We start from the raw sequence: 22,580 nt of genomic DNA, 5'->3' as shown, positions 1-22,580 counted from the left end.
ACAGAGAGTAGTGGTGGAAGGGAGTGTCTCAAACTCGAAAAACGTGACCAGTGGTGTTCCACAGGTATACGTGCTCGGACCACTGTTGTTTGTGATACACATAAATGATCTGGACGAAGGTATAGGTGGTCTGATTAGCAAATTTGCAGATGATACTAAGGTTGGTGGAGTTGCAAATAGCGAGCAGGACTGTCAGAAAATACAGCAAAATATGGATAGATTGGAGAGTTGGGCAGCGAAATGGCAGATGGAGTTGAATCCGGGCAAATGCGAGGTGATGCATTTTGGAAGATCTCATTCAAGAGCGGACTATATGTTCAATGGAAGAGTCCTGGGGAAAATTGATGTACAGAGAGATCTGGGAGTTCAGGCCCATTGTACCCTGAAGGTGGTAACGCAGGTCTATAGAGTGGTCAAGAAGGCATACAGCATGCTTGCCTTCATCGGACGGGGTATTGAGTACAAGAGTCGGCAGGTCATGTTACAGTTGTATAGGACTTTGGTTAGGCCACATTTGGAATACTGCGTGCAGTTCTGGTCGCCACATTACCAGAAGGATGTGGATGCTTTAGAGAGGGTGCAGAGGAGGTTCACCAGGATGTTGCCTGGTATGGAGGGTGCTAGCTATGAAGAAAGGTAGATTAGGATTGTTTTCGTTGGAAAGACGGAGGTTGAGGTCTACAGAATTATGGGAGGTATGGACAGGGTGGATAGCAACAAGATTTTTTCCAAGAGTGGGGGTGTCAATTACATAGGGGTCACGATTTCAAGGTGAGAGGGGGAAAGTTTAAGGGAGATGTGCATCGAAAGCTTTTTATGCAGAGGGTGGTGGGTGCCTGGAAGTCTTTTCCAGTGGAGGTGGTAGAGACGGGCACAATAGCATAATTGAAGATACATCTAGACAGATATATGAATGGGCGAGGAACAGAGGAAAGTAGATCCTTGGAAAATAGAAGACAGGTTTAGATAAAGGATCCGCGCAGGCTGGGAGGGTCGAAGGGCCTGTTCCTGTGCTGTAATGTTCTTTGTTTTTGTAATCCAGAGCCTGGGTTATATGCCCTGACACCGAATGCAGCGCACCTTCCAAATCTGACACGAGCGAACAAGGTCATAATCGGAGCACTTTGAACTCCGTGGTCTCTCTGCTTTTATCACAACTCAACACTTGAAATTGTTTCTGTTCTTCAAGAGGTCGCTGAACAATGAGGAACTTCACATGTGGGAGTGAATTCAAACAACAATTCCCCTGTTTTTTACAATCTCAAAATGAAGTTACAAAGCGGAAACGATAGAAAAAACATAAATAACCTCTATTCCGAGCATGGCCTCCAGCAGCGATAGACTTAGTCAGCAGCAGGAAGCCAAGGATTAAAGACAGACGTTTCATTGTCAGCCACTGAATTGCTCAGACCCAGCGACAGGCGATTGCGGTAGAAGAGCTCTGAGTGCAGAATGGGTCAATTCGCAGCTTTAATACACGAGGCAGACTGGATGTCTCCCCCTGAATATAACCTGGTGAACAGTTTATTCTGTTCTTTCTGATGAGTGATCCATTGCCGGATTAATTCATTTGGCATTGTTCCGCATTCCACATCGGCAGATCGAGTGCTATGGCCCGGAGCCAGACGGCCACATGCAAAATAAGATGCCAACTTGCACCAGGTGCAGCAACAGAATTTTGAAAGGATACACTAGAATTGTAGAAATAAAAACGTAGGTTACATTCAAAATCAAGGTAAACGACAAAAGTGGTCATTCAAAATGAAATCCGAGATGTCACAAATCTGAAGTATTGCTGAAATAAGGTAGGCCACGGCACGTCAATCAGTCTGGATCGAGAGAGGTCAACATCCCCTCCCTATCTATGTCACCTCCTCCAGCCCCTACACCCCCTCCCTATCTCTGTAACCTCCTCCAGCCCCTACACCCCCTCCCTATCTATGTCACCTCCTCCAGCCCCGACACCCCCTCCCTATCTCTGTAACCTCCTCCAGCCCCGACACCCCCTCCCTATCTATGTCACCTCCTCCAGCCCCTACACCCCCTCCCTATCTCTGTAACCTCCTCCAGCCCCTACACCCCCTCCCTATCTCTGTAACCTCGTCCAGCCCCTACACCCCCTCCCTATCTCTGTAACCTCCTCCAGCCCCTACACCCCCTCCCTATCTCTGTAACCTCCTCCAGCCCCTACACCCCCTCCCTATCTCTGTAACCTCCTCCAGCCCCTACACCCCCTCCCTATCTCTGTAACCTCCCCCAGCCCCTACACCCCCTCCCTATCTCTGTAACCTCCTCTGCTCCTACACCCCCTCCCTATCTCTGTAACCTCCTCCAGCCCCTACACCCCCTCCCTATCTCTGTCACCTCCTCCAGCCCCTACACCCCCTCCCTATCTCTGTAACCTCGTCCAGCCCCTACACCCCCTCCCTATCTCTGTAACCTCGTCCAGCCCCTACACCCCCTCCCTATCTCTGTAACCTCCTCCAGCCCCTACACCCCCTCCCTATCACTGTAACCTCCTCCAGCCTCTACACCCCCTCCCTATGTCTGTAACCTCGTCCAGCCCCTACACCCCCTCCCTATCTCTGTAACCTCCTCCAGTCCCTACACCCCCTCCCTATCTCTGTAACCTCCTCCAGCCCCTACACCCCCTCCCTATCTCTGTAACCTCCTCCAGTCCCTACACCCCCTCCCTATCTCTGTAACCTCCTCCAGCCCCTACACCCCCTCCCTATCTCTGTAACCTCCTCCAGCCCCTACACCCCCTCCCTATCTCTGTAACCTCCACCAGCCCCTACGCCCCCTCCCTATCTCTGTAACCTCCTCCAGGCCCTACACCCCCTCCCTATCTCTGTAACCTCCTCCAGCCCCTTCACCCCCTCCCTATCTCAGTAACCTCCTCCAGCCCCGCCCCTCTCCCTATCTCGGTAACCTCCTCCAGCCCCTACACCCCCTCCCTATCTCTGTAACCTCCTCCAGCCCCTACACCCCCTCCCTATCTCTGTAACCTCCTCCAGCCCCTACACACCCTCCCTATCTCTGTCACCTCCTCCAGCCCCTACACACCCTCCCTATCTGTAACCTCCTCCAGCCCCTACACCCCCTATCTCTGTCACCTCCTCCAGCCCCTACACACCCTCCCTATCTCAGTAACCTCCTCCAGCCCCTACACACCCTCCCTATCTCAGTAACCTCCTCCAGCCCCTACACCCCCTCCCTTCTGTAACCTCCTCCAGCCCCTACACCCCCTCCCTATCTCTGTAACCTCCTCCAGCCCCTACACCCCCTCCCTATCTATGTCACCTCCTCCAGCCCCGACACCCCCTCCCTATCTCTGTAACCTCCTCCAGCCCCGACACCCCCTCCCTATCTATGTCACCTCCTCCAGCCCCTACACCCCCTCCCTATCTCTGTAACCTCCTCCAGCCCCTACACCCCCTCCCTATCTCTGTAACCTCGTCCAGCCCCTACACCCCCTCCCTATCTCTGTAACCTCCTGCAGCCCCTACACCCCCTCCCTATCTCTGTAACCTCCTCCAGCCCCTACACCCCCTCCCTATCTCTGTAACCTCCTCCAGCCCCTACACCCCCTCCCTATCTCTGTAACCTCCCCCAGCCCCTACACCCCCTCCCTATCTCTGTAACCTCCTCTGCTCCTACACCCCCTCCCTATCTCTGTAACCTCCTCCAGCCCCTACACCCCCTCCCTATCTCTGTCACCTCCTCCAGCCCCTACACCCCCTCCCTATCTCTGTAACCTCGTCCAGCCCCTACACCCCCTCCCTATCTCTGTAACCTCGTCCAGCCCCTACACCCCCTCCCTATCTCTGTAACCTCCTCTGCTCCTACACCCCCTCCCTATCTCTGTAACCTCCTCCAGCCCCTACACCCCCTCCCTATCTCTGTAACCTCCCCCAGCCCCTACACCCCCTCCCTATCTCTGTAACCTCCTCTGCTCCTACACCCCCTCCCTATCTCTGTAACCTCCTCCAGCCCCTACACCCCCTCCCTATCTCTGTCACCTCCTCCAGCCCCTACACCCCCTCCCTATCTCTGTAACCTCGTCCAGCCCCTACACCCCCTCCCTATCTCTGTAACCTCGTCCAGCCCCTACACCCCCTCCCTATCTCTGTAACCTCTTCCAGTCCCTACACCCCCTCCCTATCACTGTAACCTCCTCCAGCCTCTACACCCCCTCCCTATGTCTGTAACCTCGTCCAGCCCCTACACCCCCTCCCTATCTCTGTAACCTCCTCCAGTCCCTACACCCCCTCCCTATCTCTGTAACCTCCTCCAGCCCCTACACCCCCTCCCTATCTCTGTAACCTCCTCCAGTCCCTACACCCCCTCCCTATCTCTGTAACCTCCTCCAGCCCCTACACCCCCTCCCTATCTCTGTAACCTCCTCCAGCCCCTACACCCCCTCCCTATCTCTGTAACCTCCTCCAGCCCCTACGCCCCCTCCCTATCTCTGTAACCTCCTCCAGGCCCTACACCCCCTCCCTATCTCTGTAACCTCCTCCAGCCCCTTCATCCCCTCCATATCTCAGTAACCTCCTCCAGCCCCGCCCCTCTCCCTATCTCGGTAACCTCCTCCAGCCCCTACACCCCCTCCCTATCTCTGTAACCTCCTCCAGCCCCTACACCCCCTCCCTATCTCTGTAACCTCCTCCAGCCCCTACACACCCTCCCTATCTCTGTCACCTCCTCCAGCCCCTACACACCCTCCCTATCTGTAACCTCCTCCAGCCCCTACACCCCCTATCTCTGTCACCTCCTCCAGCCCCTACACACCCTCCCTATCTCAGTAACCTCCTCCAGCCCCTACACACCCTCCCTATCTCAGTAACCTCCTCCAGCCCCTACACCCCCTCCCTTCTGTAACCTCCTCCAGCCCCTACACCCCCTTCCTATCTCTGTAACCTCCTCCAGCCCCTACACCCCCTCCCTATCTCTGTAACCTCCCCCAGCCCCTACACCCCTCCCTATCTCTGTAATCTCCTCCAGTCCCTACACCCCCTACCTATCTCTGTAACCTCCTCCAGCCCCTACACCCCCTCCCTATCTCTGTAACCTCCTCCAGCCCCTACAACCCCTCCCTATCTCTGTCACGTCCCTCCAGCCCCTACACCCCTCCCTATCTCTGTAACCTCCTCCAGCCCCTAGACCCTCTCCCTATCTCTGTAACCTCCTCCAGCCCCTACACCCCCTCCCTATCTCTGGCACCTCCTCCAGCCCCCTACACCCCTCCCTATCTCTGTAACCTCCACCATCCCCTACACCTCCTCCCTATCTCTGTAACTCCCTCCATCCGCTACACCCCCTCCCTATCTCTGTAATCTCCTCCAGCCCCCTACACCCCCTCCCTATCTCTGTAACCTCCTCCAGCCCCTACACCCCCTCCCTATCTCTGTAACCTCCTCCAGCCCCTACACCCCCTCCCTATCTCTGTCACCTCCTCCAGCCCCCTACACCCCCTCCCTATCCCTGTAACATCCTCCATTCCCTACACCCCCTCCCTATCTCTGTAACCTCCTCCAGCCCCTACACCCACTCCCTAACCCTGTAACCTCCTACAGCCCCTACACCCCCTCCCTCTCTCTGTAACCTCCTCCAGCCCCTACACTCCCACCCTATCTGTCACCTCCCCCAGCCCCTACACCCCCTCCCTATCTCTGTAACCTCCTCCAGCCCCTACACCCCCTCCCTATCTCTGTAACCTCCTCCAGCCCCTACACCCCCTCCCTATCTCTGTAACCTCCTCCAGCCCCTACACCCTCTCCCTATCTCTGTAACCTCCCCCAGCCCCTACACCCCCTCCCTATCTCTGTAACCTCCTCCAGCCCCTGCACCCCCTCCCTATCTCTGTAACCTCCTCCAGCCCCTACACCCCTCCCTATCTCTGTAACCTTCTCCAGCCCCTACACCCCCTCCCTATCTCTGTAACCTCCTCCAACCCCTACACCCCCTCCCTATCTCTGTAACCTCCTACACTCCCTACACCCCTCCCTATCTCTGTAACCTCATCCAGCCCCTACACCCCCTCCCTATCCCTGTACCCTCCTCCAGCCCCTACACCCCCTCCCTATATCTGTAACCTCCTCCAGCCCCTACACCCCCTCCCTATCTCTGTAACCTCCTCCAGCCCCTACACCCCCTCCCTATCTCTGTAACCTCCTCCAGCCCCTACACTCCTCCCTATCTCTGTAAACTCCTCCAGCCCCTACACCCCCTCCCTATCTCTGTAACCTCCTCCAGTCCCTACACACCCTCCCTATCTCTGTAACCTCCTCCAGCCCCTACACCCCCTCCCTATCTCTGTAACCTCCTCCAGTCACTAAACCCCCTCCCTATCTCTGTAACCCCATCCAGCCCCTACACCCTCTCCCTATCTCTGTAACCTCCTCCAGTCCCCGACACCCCCTCCCTATCTCTGTAACCTCCTCTAACCCCTACACCCCCTCCCTATCTCTGTAACCTCCTCCAGCCCCAACACCCCTCCCTATCTCTGTAACCTCCTCCAGCCCCTACACCTCCTCCCTATCTCTGTAACCCCCTCCAGCCCCAACACCCCCTCCCTATCTCTGTATCCTCCTCCAGCCCCTACACCCCCTCCCTATCTCTGTAACCTCCTCCAGCCCCTACACCCCTCCCTATCTCTGTAACCTTCTCCAGCCCCCTACACCCCTCCCTATCTCTGTAACCTCCTCCAGCCCCTACACCCTTTCCATATCTCTGTAACCTCCTCCAGCCCCCTAAACCCCTCCCTATCTCTGTAAGCTCCTCCAGCCCCTACACACCCTCCCTATCTCTGTACCCTCCTCCAGCCCCTACACCCCCTCCCTATCTCTGTAACCTCCTCCAGCCCCTACACCCCCTCCCTATCTCTGTAACCTCCTCCAGCCCCTACACCCCCTCCCTATCTCTGTAACCTCCTCCAGCCCCTACACCCCCTCCCTATCTCTGTAACCTCCTCCAGCCCCTACACCCCCTCCCTATCTCTGTAACCTCCTCCAGCCCCTACACTCCCTCCCTATCTCTGTAAACTCCTCCAGCCCCTGCACCCCCTCCCTATCTCTGTAACCTCCTCCAGCCCCTACACCCCCTCCCTATCTCTGTAACCTCCTCCAGCCCCGACACCCCCTCCCTATCTCTGTAACCTCCTCCAGCCCCTACACCCCCTCCCTATCACTGTAACCTCCTCCAGCCCCTACACCCCCTCCGTCTCTCTGTAACCTCCTCCTGCCCCTACACCCCCTCCCTATCTCTGTAACCTCCTACACCCTCTACACCCGCTCCCTATCCCTGTACCCTCCTCCAGCCCCTACACCCCCTCCCTATCTCTGTAACCTCCTCCAGCCCCTACACCCCCTCCCTATCTCTGTAACCTCCTCCAGCCCCTACACCCCCTCCCTATCTCTGTAACCTCCTCCAGCCCCTACACTCCCTCCCTATCTCTGTAAACTCCTCCAGCCCCTGCACCCCCTCCCTATCTCTGTAACTTCCTCCAGCCCCTACACCCCCTCCCTATCTCTGTAACCTCCCCCAGCCCCTACACCCCCTCCCTATCTCTGTAACCTCCTCCAGCCCCTACACCCCCTCCCTATCTCTGTAACCTCCTCCAGCCCCTACACCCCCTCCCTATCTCTGTAACCTCCTCCAGCCCCTACACCCCCTCCCTATCTCTGTAACCTCCTCCAGCCCCTACACCCCCTCCCTATCTCTGTAACCTCCTCCAGCCTCTACACCCCCTCCCTATGTCTGTAACCTCCTCCAGCCCATACACCCCCTCCCTATCTCTGTAACCTCCTCCAGCCCCTACACCCCCTCCCTATCTCTGTAACCTCCTCCAGCCCCTACACCCCCTCCCTATCTCTGTAACCTCCTCCAGGCCCTACACCCCCTCCCTATCTCTGTAACCTCCTCCAGCCCCTTCACCCCCTCCCTATCTCAGTAACCTCCTCCAGCCCCGCCCCTCTCCCTATCTCGGTAACCTCCTCCAGCCCCTACACCCCCTCCCTATCTCTGTAACCTCCTCCAGCCCCTACACCCCCTCCCTATCTCTGTAACCTCCTCCAGCCCCTACACACCCTCCCTATCTCTGTCACCTCCTCCAGCCCCTACACACCCTCCCTATCTCTGTAACCTCCTCCAGCCCCTACACCCCCTCCCTATCTCTGTCACCTCCTCCAGCCCCTACACACCCTCCCTATCTCAGTAACCTCCTCCAGCCCCTACACACCCTCCCTATCTCAGTAACCTCCTCCAGCCCCTACACCCCCTCCCTTCTGTAACCTCCTCCAGCCCCTACACCCCCTCCCTATCTCTGTAACCTCCCCCAGCCCCTACACCCCCTCCCTATCTCTGTCACCTCCTCCAGCCCCTACACACCCTCCCTATCTCAGTAACCTCCTCCAGCCCCTACACACCCTCCCTATCTCAGTAACCTCCTCCTGCCCCTACACACCCTCCCTATCTCTGTAACCTCCTCCAGCCCCTACACCCCCTCCCTATCTCTGTCACCTCCTCCAGCCCCTACACACCCTCCCTATCTCAGTAACCTCCTCCAGCCCCTACACACCCTCCCTATCTCAGTAACCTCGTCCAGCCCCTACACCCCCTCCCTTCTGTAACCTCCTCCAGCCCCTCCACCCCCTCCCTATCTCTGCAACCTCCTCCAGCCCCTACACCCCCTCCCTATCTCTGTAACCTCCCCCAGCCCCTACACCCCTCCCTATCTCTGTAATCTCCTCCAGTCCCTACACCCCCTACCTATCTCTGTAACCTCCTCTAACCCCTACACCCCCTCCCTATCTCTGTAACCTCCTCCAGCCCCAACACCCCTCCCTATCTCTGTAACCTCCTCCAGCCCCTACACCTCCTCCCTATCTCTGTAACCCCCTCCAGCCCCAACACCCCCTCCCTATCTCTGTATCCTCCTCCAGCCCCTACACCCCCTCCCTATCTCTGTAACCTCCTCCAGCCCCTACACCCCTCCCTATCTCTGTAACCTTCTCCAGCCCCCTACACCCCTCCCTATCTCTGTAACCTCCTCCAGCCCCTACACCCTTTCCATATCTCTGTAACCTCCTCCAGCCCCCTAAACCCCTCCCTATCTCTGTAAGCTCCTCCAGCCCCTACACACCCTCCCTATCTCTGTACCCTCCTCCAGCCCCTACACCCCCTCCCTATCTCTGTAACCTCCTCCAGCCCCTACACCCCCTCCCTATCTCTGTAACCTCCTCCAGCCCCTACACCCCCTCCCTATCTCTGTAACCTCCTCCAGCCCCTACACCCCCTCCCTATCTCTGTAACCTCCTCCAGCCCCTACACCCCCTCCCTATCTCTGTAACCTCCTCCAGCCCCTACACTCCCTCCCTATCTCTGTAAACTCCTCCAGCCCCTGCACCCCCTCCCTATCTCTGTAACCTCCTCCAGCCCCTACACCCCCTCCCTATCTCTGTAACCTCCTCCAGCCCCGACACCCCATCCCTATCTCTGTAACCTCCTCCAGCCCCTACACCCCCTCCCTATCACTGTAACCTCCTCCAGCCCCTACACCCCCTCCGTCTCTCTGTAACCTCCTCCTGCCCCTACACCCCCTCCCTATCTCTGTAACCTCCCCCAGCCCATACACCCCCTCCCTATCTCTGTACCCTCCTCCAGCCCCTACACCCCCTCCCTATCTCTGTAACCTCCTCCAGCCCCGACACCCCCTCCCTATCTCTGTAACCTCCTCCAACCCCTAAACCCCCTCCCTATCTCTGTAACCTCCTACACCCTCTACACCCGCTCCCTATCCCTGTACCCTCCTCCAGCCCCTACACCCCCTCCCTATCTCTGTAACCTCCTCCAGCCCCTACACCCCCTCCCTATCTCTGTAACCTCCTCCAGCCCCTACACCCCCTCCCTATCTCTGTAACCTCCTCCAGCCCCTACACTCCCTCCCTATCTCTGTAAACTCCTCCAGCCCCTGCACCCCCTCCCTATCTCTGTAACTTCCTCCAGCCCCTACACCCCCTCCCTATCTCTGTAACCTCCCCCAGCCCCTACACCCCCTCCCTATCTCTGTAACCTCCTCCAGCCCCTACACCCCCTCCCTATCTCTGTAACCTCCTCCAGCCCCTACACCCCCTCCCTATCTCTGTAACCTCCTCCAGCCCCTACACCCCCTCCCTATCTCTGTAACCTCCTCCAGCCCCTACACCCCCTCCCTATCTCTGTAACCTCCTCCAGCCTCTACACCCCCTCCCTATGTCTGTAACCTCCTCCAGCCCATACACCCCCTCCCTATCTCTGTAACCTCCTCCAGCCCCTACACCCCCTCCCTATCTCTGTAACCTCCTCCAGCCCCTACACCCCCTCCCTATCTCTGTAACCTCCTCCAGGCCCTACACCCCCTCCCTATCTCTGTAACCTCCTCCAGCCCCTTCACCCCCTCCCTATCTCAGTAACCTCCTCCAGCCCCGCCCCTCTCCCTATCTCGGTAACCTCCTCCAGCCCCTACACCCCCTCCCTATCTCTGTAACCTCCTCCAGCCCCTACACCCCCTCCCTATCTCTGTAACCTCCTCCAGCCCCTACACACCCTCCCTATCTCTGTCACCTCCTCCAGCCCCTACACACCCTCCCTATCTCTGTAACCTCCTCCAGCCCCTACACCCCCTCCCTATCTCTGTCACCTCCTCCAGCCCCTACACACCCTCCCTATCTCAGTAACCTCCTCCAGCCCCTACACACCCTCCCTATCTCAGTAACCTCCTCCAGCCCCTACACCCCCTCCCTTCTGTAACCTCCTCCAGCCCCTACACCCCCTCCCTATCTCTGTAACCTCCCCCAGCCCCTACACCCCCTCCCTATCTCTGTCACCTCCTCCAGCCCCTACACACCCTCCCTATCTCAGTAACCTCCTCCAGCCCCTACACACCCTCCCTATCTCAGTAACCTCCTCCTGCCCCTACACACCCTCCCTATCTCTGTAACCTCCTCCAGCCCCTACACCCCCTCCCTATCTCTGTCACCTCCTCCAGCCCCTACACACCCTCCCTATCTCAGTAACCTCCTCCAGCCCCTACACACCCTCCCTATCTCAGTAACCTCCTCCAGCCCCTACACCCCCTCCCTTCTGTAACCTCCTCCAGCCCCTCCACCCCCTCCCTATCTCTGCAACCTCCTCCAGCCCCTACACCCCCTCCCTATCTCTGTAACCTCCCCCAGCCCCTACACCCCTCCCTATCTCTGTAATCTCCTCCAGTCCCTACACCCCCTACCTATCTCTGTAACCTCCTCCAGCCCCTACACCCCCTCCCTATCTCTGTAACCTCCTCCAGCCCCTACAACCCCTCCCTATCTCTGTCACCTCCCTCCAGCCCCCTACACCCTCCCTATCTCTGTAACCTCCTCCAGCCCCTAGACCCTCTCCCTATCTCTGTAACCTCCTCCAGCCCCTACACCCCCTCCCTATCTCTGTCACCTCCTCCAGCCCCCTACACCCCTCCCTATCTCTGTAACCTCCACCATCCCCTACACCCCCTCCCTATCTCTGTAACTCCCTCCATCCCCTACACCCCCTCCCTATCTCTGTAACCTCCTCCAGCCCCTACACCCCCTCCCTATTTCTGTCACCTCCTCCAGCCCCCTACACCCCCTCCCTATCACTGTAACATCCTCCATTCCCTACACCCCCTCCCTATCTCTGTAACCTCCTCCAGCCCCTACACCCACTCCCTAACCCTGTAACCTCCTCCAGCCCCTACACCCCCTCCCTCTCTCTGTAACCTCCTCCAGCCCCTACACTCCCACCCTGTCTGTCACCTCCCCCAGCCCCTACACCCCCTCCCTATCTCTGTAACCTCCTCCAGCCCCTACACCCCCTCCCTATCTCTGTAACCTCCTCCAGCCGCTACACCCTCTCCCTATCTCTGTAACCTCCCCCAGCCCCTACACCCCCTCCCTATCTCTGTAACCTCCCCCAGCCCCTACACCCCCTCCCTATCTCTGTAACCTCCTCCAGCCCCTGCACCCCCTCCCTATCTCTGTAACCTCCTCCAGCCCCTACACCCCTCCCTATCTCTGTAACCTCCTCCAGCCCCTACACCCCCTCCCTATCTCTGTAACCTCCTCCAACCCCTACACCCCCTCCCTATCTCTGTAACCTCCTACACTCCCTACACCCCTCCCTATCTCTGTAACCTCATCCAGCCCCTACACCCCCTCCCTATCCCTGTACCCTCCTCCAGCCCCTACACCCCCTCCCTATCTCTGTAACCTCCTCCAGCCCCTACACCCCCTCCCTATCTCTGTAACCTCCTCCAGCCCCGACACTCCCTCCCTATCTCTGTAAACTCCTCCAGCCCCTACACCCCCTCCCTATCTCTGTAACCTCCTCCAGTCCCTACACACCCTCCCTATCTCTGTAACCTCCTCCAGCCCCTACACCCCCTCCCTATCTCTGTAACCTCCTCCAGTCACTAAACCCCCTCCCTATCTCTGTAACCCCATCCAGCCCCTACACCCTCTCCCTATCTCTGTAACCTCCTCCAGTCCCCTACACCCCCTCCCTATCTCTGTAACCTCCTCTAACCCCTACACCCCCTCCCTATCTCTGTAACCTCCTCCAGCCCCAACACCCCTCCCTATCTCTGTAACCTCCTCCAGCCCCTACACCCCCTCCCTATCTCTGTAACCTCCTCCAGCCCCTACAGCCCCTCCCTATCTCTGTATCCTCCTCCAGCCCCTACACCCCCTCCCTATCTCTGTAACCTCCTCCAGCCCCTACACCCCTCCCTATCTCTGTAACCTTCTCCAGCCCCCTACACCCCTCCCTATCTCTGTAACCTCCTCCAGCCCCTACACCCCCTCCATATCTCTGTAACCTCCTCCAGCCCCCTAAACCCCTCCCTATCTCTGTAACCTCCTCCAGCCACTACACACCCTCCCTATCTATGTAACCTCCTCCAGCCCCTGCACCCCTCCCTATCTCTGTAACCTCCTCCAGCCCCCTACACCCCTCCCTATCTCTGTAACCTCCTCCAGCCCCTACACCCCCTCCCTATCTCTGTAACCTCCTCCAGTCTCCTACACCCCCTCCCTATCTCTGTAACCTCCTCCAGCCATCTACACCCCCTCCCTATCTCTGTAACCTCCTCCAGCCCCTACACCCCTCCCTATCTCTGTAACCTCCTCCAGTCCCCTACACCCCCTCCCTATCTCTGTAACCTCCTCCAGTCCCCTACACCCCCTCCCTATCTCTGTAACCTCCTCCATCCCCTACACCCCCTCCCTGTCTCTGTAATTTCCCCCAGCCCCTACACCCTCTCCCTATCTCTGTAACCTCCTCCAGCACCTACACCCCCTCCCTATCTCTGTAAACTCCTCCAACCCCTACACCCCCTCCCTATCTCTGTAACCTCCTCCAGCCCCTACACCCCCTCTCTATCTCTGTAACCTCCTCCAGCCTCTACACCCCCTCCCTATCTCTGTAACCCCCTCCAGCCCCTACACCCCTCCCTATCTCTTTAACCACGTCCAGCCCCGACACACCCTCCCTATCTCTGTAACCTCCTCCAGTCCCCTACACCCCCTCCCTATCTCTGTAACCTCCTCCAGCCCCGACCCCCATCCCAATCTCTGTAACCTCCTCCAGCCCCTACACCCCCTCCCTATCACTGTAACCTCCTCCAGCCCCTACACCCCCTCCGTCTCTCTGTAACCTCCTCCTGCCCCTACACCCCCTCCCTATCTCTGTAACCTCCTCCAGCCCCTACACCCTCTCCCTATCCCTGTAACCTCCCCCAGCCCCTACACCCCCTCCGTCTCTCTGTAACCTCCTCCTGCCCCTACACCCCATCCCTATCTCTGTAACCTCCAGCTCCGACACCCCCTCCCTATCTCTGTAACCTCCTCCAGCCCCTAGACCCTCTCCCTATCTCTGTAACCTCCTCCAGCCCCTACACCCCCTCCCTATCTCTGTAACCTCCTCCATCCCCTATACCCCCTCCCTATCTCTGTAACTCCCTCCATCCCCTACACCCCCTCCCTATCTCTGTAAACTCCTCCAGCCCCCGACACCCCCTCCCTATCTCTGTAACCTCCTCCAGCCCCTACACCCCCTCCCTATCTCTGTAACCTCCTCCAGCCCCTACACCCCCTCCCTATCTCTGTAACCTCCTCCATCCCCTACACCCCCTCCCTATCTCTGTCACCTCCCCCAGCCCCTACACCCCCTCCCTATCTCTGTAACCTCCTCCAGCCCCTACACCCTCTCCCTATCCCTGTAACCTCCCCCAGCCCCTACACCCCCTCCCTATCTCTGTACCCTCCTCCAGCCCCTACACCCCCTCCCTATCTCTGTAACCTCCTCCAGCCCCTACACCCCCTCCCTATCTCTGTAACCTCCTCCAGCCCCTAAACCCCCTCCCTATCTCTGTAACCTCCTACACCACCTACACCAGCTCCCTATCCCTGCACCCTCCTCCAGCCCCTACACCCCTTCCCTATCTCTGTAACCTCCTCCAGCCCCTACACCCCCTCCCTATCTCTGTAACCTCCTCCAGCCCCTACACCCCCTCCCTATCTCTGTAACCTCCTCCAGCCCCTACACTCCCTCCCTATCTCTGTAAACTCCTCCAGCCCCTGCACCCCCTCCCTATCTCTGTAACCTCCTCCAGCCCCGACCCCCATCCCAATCTCTGTAACCTCCTCCAGCCACTACACCCCCTCCCTATCTCTGTAACCTCCTCCAGCCCCGACACCCCCTCCCTATCTCTGTAACCTCCTCCAGCCCCTACACCCCCTCCCTATCACTGTAACCTCCTCCAGCCCCTACACCCCCTCCGTCTCTCTGTAACCTCCTCCTGCCCCTACACTCCCTCCCTATCTCTGTCACCTCCCCCAGCCCCTACACCCCCTCCCTATCTCTGTAACCTCCTCCAGCCCCTACACCCTCTCCCTATCCCTGTAACCTCCCCCAGCCCCTACACCCCCTCCCTATCTCTGTAACCTCCCCCAGCCCCTACACCCCCTCCCTATCTCTGTACCCTCCTCCAGCCCCTACACCCCCTCCCTATCTCTGTAACCTCCTCCAGCCCCTACACCCCCTCCCTATCTCTGTAACCTCCTCCAGCCCCTACACCCCCTCCCTATCTCTGTAACCTCCTCCAACCCCTAAACCCCCTCCCTATCTCTGTAACCTCCTACACCCCCTACACCCGCTCCCTATCCCTGTACCCTCCTCCAGCCCCTACACCCCCTCCCTATCTCTGTAACCTCCTCCAGCCCCTACACCCCCTCCCTATCTCTGTAACCTCCTCCAGCCCCTACACCCCCTCCCTATCTCTGTAACCTCCTCCAGCCCCTACACTCCCTCCCTATCTCTGTAAACTCCTCCAGCCCCTGCACCCCCTCCCTATCTCTGTAACCTCCTCCAGCCCCGACCCCCATCCCAATCTCTGTAACCTCCTCCAGCCCCTACACCCCCTCCCTATCTCTGTAACCTCCTCCAGCCCCGACACCCCCTCCCTATCTCTGTAACCTCCTCCAGCCCCTACACCCCATCCCTATCTCTGTAACCTCCTCCAGCCCCGACACCCCCTCCCTATCTCTGTAACCTCCTCCAGCCCCTAGACCCTCTCCCTATCTCTGTAACCTCCTCCAGCCCCTACACACCCTCCCTATCTCTGTCACCTCCTCCAGCCCCCTACACCCCTCCCTATCTCTGTAACCTCCTCCATCCCCTATACCCCCTCCCTATCTCTGTAACTCCCTCCATCCCCTACACCCCCTCCCTATCTCTGTAACCTCCTCCAGCCCCCGACACCCCCTCCCTATCTCTGTAACCTCCTCTAGCCCCTACACCCCCTCCCTATCTCTGTAACCTCCTCCAGCCCCTACACCCCCTCCCTATCTCTGTAACCTCCTCCAACCCCTAAACCCCCTCCCTTTCTCTGTAACCCCCTCCAGCCCCTACACTCCCTCCCTATCTCTGTAACCTCCTCCAGCCCCTACACCCCCTCCCTATCTCTGTAACCTCCTCCAGCCCCTACACCCCCTTCCTATCTCTGTAACCTCCTCCAGCCCCTACACCCCCTCCCTATCTCTGTAACCTCCTCCAGCCCCTACTCCCCCTCCCTATCTCTGTAACCTCCTCAAGCCTCTACACCCCCTCCCTATCTCAGTAACCTCCTCCAGCCCATACACCCCTCCCTATCTCTGTAACCTCCTCCAGCCCCTACACCCCCTCCCTATCTCTGTAACCTCCTCCAGCCCCTACACCCCCTCCCTATCTCTGTAAACTCCTCCAACCCCTACACCCCCTCCCTATCTCTGTAACCTCCTCCAGCCCCTACACCCCTCACTATCTCTGTAAACTCCTCCAACCCCTACACCCCCTCCCTATCTCTGTAAACTGCTCCATCCCCTACACCCCCTCCCTATCTCTGTAACCTCCTCCAGCCCCTACACCCCCTCCCCATCTCTGTAACCTCCTCCAGCCCCTTCACCCCCTCCCTATCTCTGTAACCTCCTCCAGCCCCTACACCCCCTCCCTATCTCTGTAACCTCCTCCAGCCCCCACACCCCCTCCCTATCTCTGTAACCTCCTCCAGCCCCTACACCCCCCCCCTATTTCTGTAACCTCCTATACCCCCTCCCTATCTCTGTAACCTCCTCCAGCTCCTACACCCCCTCCCTATCTCTGTAACCTCCTCCAGACCCTACACCCCCTCCCTATCTCTGTAACCTCCTCCAGTCCCTACACCCCCTCCCTATCCCTGTAACCCCCTCCATCCCCTACACCCCCTCCCTATCTCTGTAACCTCCTCCAGCCCCTACACCCCCTCCCTATCTCTGTAATCTCCTCCAGCCTCTACACCCCCTCCCTATCTCAGTAACCTCCTCCAGCCCCTACACCCCTCCCTATCTCTGTAACCTCCTCCAGCCCCTACACCCTCTCCCTCTCTCTGTAACCTCCTCCAGTCCCTACACCCCTCCCTATCTCTGTAACCTCCTCCAGCTCCTACACTCCCTCCCTATCTCTGTAACCTCCTCCAGTCCCTACACCCTCTCCCTATCCCTGTAACCTCCTCCAGCCCCTACACCCCTCCCTATCTCTGTAACCCCCTCCAGCCCCTACACCCCCTCCCTATCTCTGTAACCTCCTCCAGCCCCTACACCCCCTCCCTCTCTCTGTAATCTCCTCCAGCCTCTACACCCCCTCCCTATCTCAGTAACCTCCTCCAGCCCCTACACCCCTCCCTATCTCTGTAACCTCCTCCAGCCTCTACACCCTCTCCCTATCTCAGTAACCTCCGGCCTCTACACCCCCTCCCTATCTCTGTAACCTCCTCCAGCCTCTACACCCCCTCCCTATCTCAGTAACCTCCTCCAGCCCCTACACCCCTCCCTATCTCGGTAACCTCCTCCAGCCTCTACACCCCCTCCCTATCCCTGTAACCCCCTCCAGCCCCTCCCTATCTCTGTAACCTCCTCCAGTCCCTACACCTCCTCCCTATCTCTGTAACCCCCTCCAGCCCCTACACTCCCTCCCTATCTCTGTAACCTCCTCCAGCCCCTACACCCCCTCCCTATCTCTGTAACCTCCTCCAGCCCCTACACCCCCTCCCTATCTCTGTAAACTCCTCCAACCCCTACACCCCCTCCCTATCTCTGTAACCTCCTCCAGCCCCTACACCCCTCACTATCTCTGTAAACTCCTCCAACCCCTACACCCCCTCCCTATCTCTGTAAACTGCTCCATCCCCTACACCCCCTCCCTATCTCTGTAACCTCCTCCAGCCCCTACACCCCCTCCCCATCTCTGTAACCTCCTCCAGCCCCTTCACCCCCTCCCTATCTCTGTAACCTCCTCCAGCCCCTACACCCCCTCCCTATCTCTGTAACCTCCTCCAGCCCCCACACCCCCTCCCTATCTCTGTAACCTCCTCCAGCCCCTACACCCCCCCCCTATTTCTGTAACCTCCTATACCCCCTCCCTATCTCTGTAACCTCCTCCAGCTCCTACACCCCCTCCCTATCTCTGTAACCTCCTCCAGACCCTACACCCCCTCCCTATCTCTGTAACCTCCTCCAGTCCCTACACCCCCTCCCTATCCCTGTAACCCCCTCCATCCCCTACACCCCCTCCCTATCTCTGTAACCTCCTCCAGCCCCTACACCCCCTCCCTATCTCTGTAATCTCCTCCAGCCTCTACACCCCCTCCCTATCTCAGTAACCTCCTCCAGCCCCTACACCCCTCCCTATCTCTGTAACCTCCTCCAGCCCCTACACCCTCTCCCTCTCTCTGTAACCTCCTCCAGTCCCTACACCCCTCCCTATCTCTGTAACCTCCTCCAGCTCCTACACTCCCTCCCTATCTCTGTAACCTCCTCCAGTCCCTACACCCTCTCCCTATCCCTGTAACCTCCTCCAGCCCCTACACCCCTCCCTATCTCTGTAACCCCCTCCAGCCCCTACACCCCCTCCCTATCTCTGTAACCTCCTCCAGCCCCTACACCCCCTCCCTCTCTCTGTAATCTCCTCCAGCCTCTACACCCCCTCCCTATCTCAGTAACCTCCTCCAGCCCCTACACCCCTCCCTATCTCTGTAACCTCCTCCAGCCTCTACACCCTCTCCCTATCTCAGTAACCTCCGGCCTCTACACCCCCTCCCTATCTCTGTAACCTCCTCCAGCCTCTACACCCCCTCCCTATCTCAGTAACCTCCTCCAGCCCCTACACCCCTCCCTATCTCGGTAACCTCCTCCAGCCTCTACACCCCCTCCCTATCCCTGTAACCCCCTCCAGCCCCTCCCTATCTCTGTAACCTCCTCCAGTCCCTACACCTCCTCCCTATCTCTGTAACCCCCTCCAGCCCCTACACTCCCTCCCTATCTCTGTAACCTCCTCCAGCCCCTACACCCCCTCCCTATCTCTGTAACCTCCTCCAGCCCCTACACCCCCTCCCTATCTCAGTAAACTCCTCCAGCCCCTACATCCCTCCCTATCTCTGTAACCTCCTCCAGCCTCTACACCCCCTCCCTATCTCTGTAACCCCCTCCATCCCCTACACCCCCTCCCTATCTCTGTAACCTCCTCCAGTCCCTACACCCTCTCCCTATCTCTGTAACCTCCTCCAGCCCCTACACCCCCTCCCTTTCTCTGTAACCCCCTCCAGCCCCTACACTCCCTCCCTATCTCTGTAACCTCCTCCAGCCCCTACACCCCCTCCCTATCTCTGTAACCTCCTCCAGCCCCTACACCCCCTTCCTATCTCTGTAACCTCCTCCAGCCCCTACACCCCCTCCCTATCTCTGTAACCTCCTCCAGCCCCTACTCCCCCTCCCTATCTCTGTAACCTCCTCCAGCCTCTACACCCCCTCCCTATCTCAGTAACCTCCTCCAGCCCATACACCCCTCCCTATCTCTGTAACCTCCTCCAGCCTCTACACCCGCTCCCTATCTCTGTAACCCCCTCCATCCCCCACACCGCCTACCTATCTCTATAACCTCCTCCAGCCCCTACACCCCCTCCCTATTTCTGTAACCTCCTCCAGCCCCTACACCCCCTCCCTATCTCTGTAAACCCCTCCATCCCCTACACCGCCTACCTATCTCTATAACCTCCTCCAGCCCCTACACCCCCTCCCTATTTCTGTAACCTCCTCCAGCCCCTACACTCCCTCCCTATCTCTGTAACCTCCTCCAGCCCCTACACCCCCTCCCTATCTCTGTAACCTCCTCCAGCCCCTACACCCCCTTCCTATCTCTGTAACCTCCCCCAGCCCCCACACCCCCTCCCTATCTCTGTAACCTCCTCCAGCCCCTACACCCCTCCCTATCTCTGTAACCTCCTCCAGCCTCTACACCCCCTCCCTATCTCTGTAACCCCCTCCATCTCCTACCCGCCTCCCTATCTCTGTAACCTCCTCAAGCCCCTACACCCCTCCCTATCTCTGTAACCTCCTCCAGCCTCTACACCCCCTCCCTATCTCTGTAACCCCCTCCATCCCCTACACCGCCTCCCTATCTCTGTAACCTCCTCCAGCCACTACACCCCTCCCTACCTCTGTAACCCCCTCCAGCCCCTACACCACCTCCCTATCTCTGTAACCTCCTCCAGCCGCCTACACCCCCTCCCTATCTCTGTAACCCCCTCCAGCCCCTACACCCCCTCCCTATCTCTGTAACCTCCTCCAGCCCCTACACCCCCTCTCTATCTCTGTAACCTCCTCCAGCCCCTACACCCCCTCCCTATCTCTGTAACCTCCTCCAGCCCCTACATCCCCTCCCTATCTCTGTAACCTCCTCCATCCCCTACACCCCCTCCCTATCTCTGTAACCTCCTCCAGCCACTACACCCCCTCCCTATCTCTGTAACCTCCTCCAGTCCCTACACCCCCTCCCTATCTCTGTAACCTCCTCCAGCCCCTACACCCCTCCCTATGTCTGTAACCTCCTCCAGCCCCTACACCCCCTCCCTATCTCTGTAATCTCCTCCAGCCCTACATCCCCTCTCTATCTCTGTAACCTCCTCGAGCCCCTACACTCCCTCCCTATCTCTGTAACCCCCTCCATGCCCTACACCCCCTCCCTATCTCTGTAACCCCCTCCATGCCCTACACCCTCTCCCTATCTCTGTAACCTCCTCCAGCCCCTACACCACCTCCCTATCTCTGTAACCTCCTCCAGCCCCTCCCTATATCTGTAACCTCCTCCAGCCCCTACACCAGCTCCCTATCTCTGTCACCTCCCCCAGCCCCTAAACCCCCTCCCTATCTCTGTAACCTCCTCCAGTCCCCTACACCCCCTCCCTATCTCTGTAACCTCCTCCAGCCTCTACACCCCCTCCCTATCTCTGTAACCTCCTCCAGTCCCCTACACCCCCTCCCTATCTCTGTAACCTCCTCCAGTCCCCTACACCCCATCCCTATCTCTGTAACCTCCTCCAGTCCCCTACACCCCCTCCCTATCTCTGTAACCTCCTCCAGTCCCCTACACCCCATCCCTATCTCTGTAACCTCCTCCAGTCCCCTACACCACCTCCCTATCTCTGTCACCTCCTCCAGCCCCTAAACCCCCTCCCTATCTCTGTAACCTCCTCCAGTCCCCTACACCCCCTCCCTATCTCTGTAACCTCCTCCAGCCCCTACACCCCCTCCCTATCTCTGTAACCTCCTCCAGTCCCCTACACCCTCTCCACCCCCACCTTATCTCTGTAACCTCCTCCAGCCCCTACACCCCCTCCCTATCTCTGTAACCTCCTCCAGCCCCTACACCCCCTCCTTATCTCTGTAACCTCCTCCAGCCCCTACAGCCCCTCCCTATCTCTGTAACCTCCTCCAGCCCCTACACCCCCTCCCTATCTCTGTAACCTCCTCCAGCCCCTACACCCCCTCCCTATCTCTGTAACCTCCTCCAGTCCCTACACCCCCTCTCTATCTCTGTAACCTCCTCCAGCCTCTACACCCCCTTCCTATCTCTGTAACCTCCTCCAGTCCCTACACCCCCTCCCTATCTCTGTAACCTACTCCAGCCCCTACACCCCCCCGATTCTCTGTAACCTCCTCCAGCCCCTACACCCCCTCCCTATCTCTGTAACCTCCACCAGCTCCTACACCCCCTCCCTATCTCTGTAACCCCCTCCATGCCCTACACCCCCTCCCTATCTCTGTAACCTCCTCCAGCCCCTACACCCCCCTCCCGATCTCTGTAACCCCCTCCATACCCTACACCCCCTCCCTCTCTGTAACCTCCTCCAGCCTCTACACCCCCTCCCTATCTCTGTAACCTCCTCCAGCCCCTACAACCACTCCCTATCTCTGTAACCTCCTCCAGCCTCTACACCCACTCCCTATCTCTGTAACCTCCTCCAGCCCCTACACCCCCTCCTTATCTCTGTAACCTCCTCCAGCCCCTCCCTATCTCTGTAACCTCCACCAGCCCCTACAAGCCCTCCCTATCTCTGTAACCTCCTCCAGCCCCTACTCCCCCTCCCTATCTCTGTAACCTCCTCCAGCCCCTACACCCCCTCCCTATCTCTGTAACCTCCTCCAGCCCCTACACCCCCTCCCTATCTCTGTAACCTCCTCCAGCCCCTACACCCCCTCCCTATCTCTGTAACCTCCTCCAGCCCCTACACCCCCTCCCTATCTCTGTAACCTCCTCCAGTCCCTACACCCCTCCCTATCTCTGTAACCTCCTCCAGCCCCTACACCCCCTCCTTATCTCTGTAACCTCCTCCAGCCCCTACAGTCCCTCCCTATCTCTGTAACCTCCTCGTGCCCCTACACCCCCTCCCTATCTCTGTAACCTCATCCAGCCCCTACACCCCCTCCCTATCTCTGTAACCCCTCCATGCCCTACACCCCCTCCCTATCTCTGTAACCACCTCCAGCCCCTACACCCCCTCCCTATCTCTGTAACCTCCTCCAGCCCCTACACCCCCTCCCTATCTCTGTAACCCCTCCATGCCCTACACCCCCTCCCTATCTCTGTAACCTCCTCCAGCCCCTACACCCCCTCCCTATCTCTGTAACCTCCTCCAGCCCCTACACCCCCTCCCTATCTCTGTAACCCCTCCATGC

The 22,580-nt window shown here is 58.5% G+C and overlaps 1 protein-coding gene across 1 annotated transcript in view; it reads right to left on the bottom strand.

The window, feature by feature from the left end:
- The window catches only part of LOC140402904 (uncharacterized), a 64,435-nt gene that overhangs the window by 4,139 nt on the left and 37,716 nt on the right, over positions 1-22,580 (bottom strand). Inside the window, exon 4 of the transcript XR_011938182.1 lies at positions 1,309-1,691. The gene's annotated coding sequence lies outside the window, so the exon portion shown is untranslated. The remainder of the gene's footprint in view (positions 1-1,308; positions 1,692-22,580) is intronic.

Source organism: Scyliorhinus torazame, chromosome 26 (assembly GCF_047496885.1).
Source record: "Scyliorhinus torazame isolate Kashiwa2021f chromosome 26, sScyTor2.1, whole genome shotgun sequence".
In the NCBI taxonomy this organism is placed as follows: domain Eukaryota; kingdom Metazoa; phylum Chordata; class Chondrichthyes; order Carcharhiniformes; family Scyliorhinidae; genus Scyliorhinus; species Scyliorhinus torazame.
This window is presented reverse-complemented; position numbering and strand designations above follow the sequence as displayed.